This window comes from Schistocerca americana, chromosome 1, assembly GCF_021461395.2.
Source record: "Schistocerca americana isolate TAMUIC-IGC-003095 chromosome 1, iqSchAmer2.1, whole genome shotgun sequence".
In the NCBI taxonomy this organism is placed as follows: domain Eukaryota; kingdom Metazoa; phylum Arthropoda; class Insecta; order Orthoptera; family Acrididae; genus Schistocerca; species Schistocerca americana.
Genome location: NC_060119.1, coordinates 836318715 through 836321541, shown reverse-complemented (window position 1 = coordinate 836321541; position 2827 = coordinate 836318715). Strand labels below are relative to the sequence as shown.

The window sequence follows — 2827 nt, the reverse complement described above, 5'->3', positions numbered from 1 at the left end:
TCAACTACCCTGGCCAGCAAGATCTCCGGATCTGTCCCCCATTGAGCATGTTTGGGACTGGATGAAGCGTCGTCTCACGCGGTCTGCACGTCCAGCATGAACACTGGTCCAACTGAGGCGCCAGGTGGAAATGGCATGGCAAGCCGTTCCACAGGACTACATCCAGCATCTCTACGATCGTCTCCATGGGAGAATAGCAGCCTGTATTGCTGCGAAAGGTGGATATACACTGTACTAGTGCCGACATTGTGCATGCTCTGTTGCCTGTGTCTATGTGCCTGTGGTTCTGTCAGTGTGATAATGTGATGTATCTGACCCCAGGAATGTGTCAATAAAGTTTCCCCTTCCTGGGACAATGAATTCACGGTGTTCTTATTTCAATTTCCAGGAGTGTATATATCTCGCACTTGAAAAGGGTGATTATTTAGAAGCTGAAATAAAATCATTGCAAACATTTCTTGAATACTGTAAACAAATAAACTGTCCACATATTTCACATATGAAATGGGTGATTCTCGTTTTCTTACTGACTAAACATGGCCAACATGTTTTCTTCAGAGGTTCCTGAGGTTGATCTCTTCCTCCTCCTCCTCCTCCTCCTCTTTGTTGCTGTTGGTGCTCATCCTCTGTATGCGACACGTTTAAAATTTTTGCATGGAGGTCTCCAGTTACTTTAGTACTTCTCCTTTTACATGTCCTTGCACAAGTTCGTTCGAAAGATATCTGAGATATTTTATTCTCTTGAGATTATTGCCGGTGTTTCCTTTCCAAATTATAAATGAATTTATGGCAGCAATATTCATCACTTGAAAAAAACACCACCAGAGGCCATCACTCTGTGTTTCTCACAACGCTGAAAGACCCATAAAGTTTATTGACAGTGTCAACGCCTCCTTTTGTGTGATTATAAAAAGTTATAATTTCTGGTTTCTTGAGATCACCTGTTCCTTCATCGATTTTTCCATCGTTGAGAAGGCTGGATATCAACTAAACATTCTTGTACTTTTTGGCATGTATGAAACAAGTGTTGCCTCTTTGCGAAAACCAAACAGACTTGAGTAGCGCTCTTGTTTTCTGGTCATTGTAAGTTCTGGAGGAATTCGAGGCTTATTTTTACCTAACTGCCAATGTATGAAATTTTTTTATGCCAATTCCTTTACCAAATTGTAATTCGTAAGCCAACTGACGGCCATGATATTTCTCCCACTGTAGAAAATGGGTGCTGCTAACCTTTTCACAATGTCAGAAAGTTTATTACTAGCGCTAAATGGACCTTCTGGTTGGGTTCCAGCATATATTTCCATAGTATATGTATAAAATATCCAAGAGTCGACTATAGCACAAATTTTTATGCCATATTTGCTTGGTTTTTATGACATATATTGTATGAAACTGCATCTACCTCAAAAAGCCTCAAGTTTTTTGTCGATTGTGACATTTTCGCCAAATGAATAGCATTTTTGGCAGTTCACAAAGAATTCTTCAAAAATAATTCTTATAGGAGCTAGGCGGTCAGTTTTTCTTCGTTCTTCTCTTCTTTCCACATCATCAAAACGAATAAATCACATTAAAAACTGAAATCTTTTTATACTCATTATGGTTAGGAAGTCATCCATCCACCATAAGTTCTTGATATTCAGATGATTCGCGTGGTACACCCCAACGAGAGAAAGCAGCCCAAATAAGGCTTTCAATTCCACTGTGTTTGTCTGTTGAGCATCCCTTGAACAAGAATAGTTATCTTGTATTGTAAGAATAAATTTGTTTGTATTTTCTACAATACATTGAATAATTGTGTCAGAGATGAGACATTTCCATGAATCTAGAATATTAGTCAGAATTTTTGCAGGTCTGATTACTCTGGCAGATGAAGTAAAATATTTTGTTTACCTCATCTTTGCATGTTCCTTGGCTTTTTTTGCCATGGCCAAACCTCGATTATTTTTTATTTTTCCTTTGAACAGCTTGAAATTCCAATTTGCTGATCTCATCTTTGTTGTCTTCTGAGCTGGACTGAGCACTCAGTTCCTTATCAGAATCTCCATCTCTTTCCGATACATGCTCTTCTTCATCAGTGTCACTGCCCTCTATATAACTGTTGTCCTTGTCAGTATTATGCAAAATTGCATTTATCACAGCTACAACATCCAAAGGATTGTTTAAATTATACAGCTCTTTGTCCCCCATAGTACCTAAGAAATAAATGTTAAACAAAACTGAATAAATGACGTAATACAAGCACTGAAGGTCACGCATGTCTGACACACACAATTTAGTTTAATTTCACTGTCGATTCGAGACACATGTAAATTCACCCTGTACACTACATTAAATTACTAATAAGCATCAAACAAATAACAATAAATAATGGAAAATGAAAAGTTAAAAGCTTACACGGAAGGTCACACGTATTCCTCAGATACGAAACACACGACCTGCAGCCATCAAGAATGAAATTAGAATTATATTAATACCTTCAGCTGCTAACGGGCATTGATATATATCAACAGGGACAGGTGAAAATGTGTGCCCTGACCGGGACTTGAACCCGGGATCTCCTGCTTACAAGGCAGACGGTCTATCCATCTGAGCCACCGAGGGCACAGAGGATAGCGCGACTGCAGGGACTATCTCATGCAAACTTCCTGCGAGACACACATTCTCACCTTGTATGTCCACACACTACATTCATATGTCCCCCACCCCAACACACTCATTACTCATGCAAGACATTCTTACCAAGTCCCATAAGAGTTCGGGAAATAGGTATGCATCTGCACAGGAGGAGGAGGTCATGGCCGGTGTTGCCAGAACTATATACTTATAT

At 39.5% G+C, this 2827-nt stretch overlaps 1 non-coding gene across 1 annotated transcript; it reads right to left on the bottom strand.

Annotated features, from left to right (window-relative positions):
- Positions 1-2527: 2527 nt before the first annotated feature.
- Positions 2528-2602, bottom strand: Trnat-ugu. The gene has a single exon. It is a non-coding gene; the product is annotated as a tRNA-Thr (tRNA).
- Between the last annotated feature and the right edge of the window lie 225 nt (positions 2603-2827).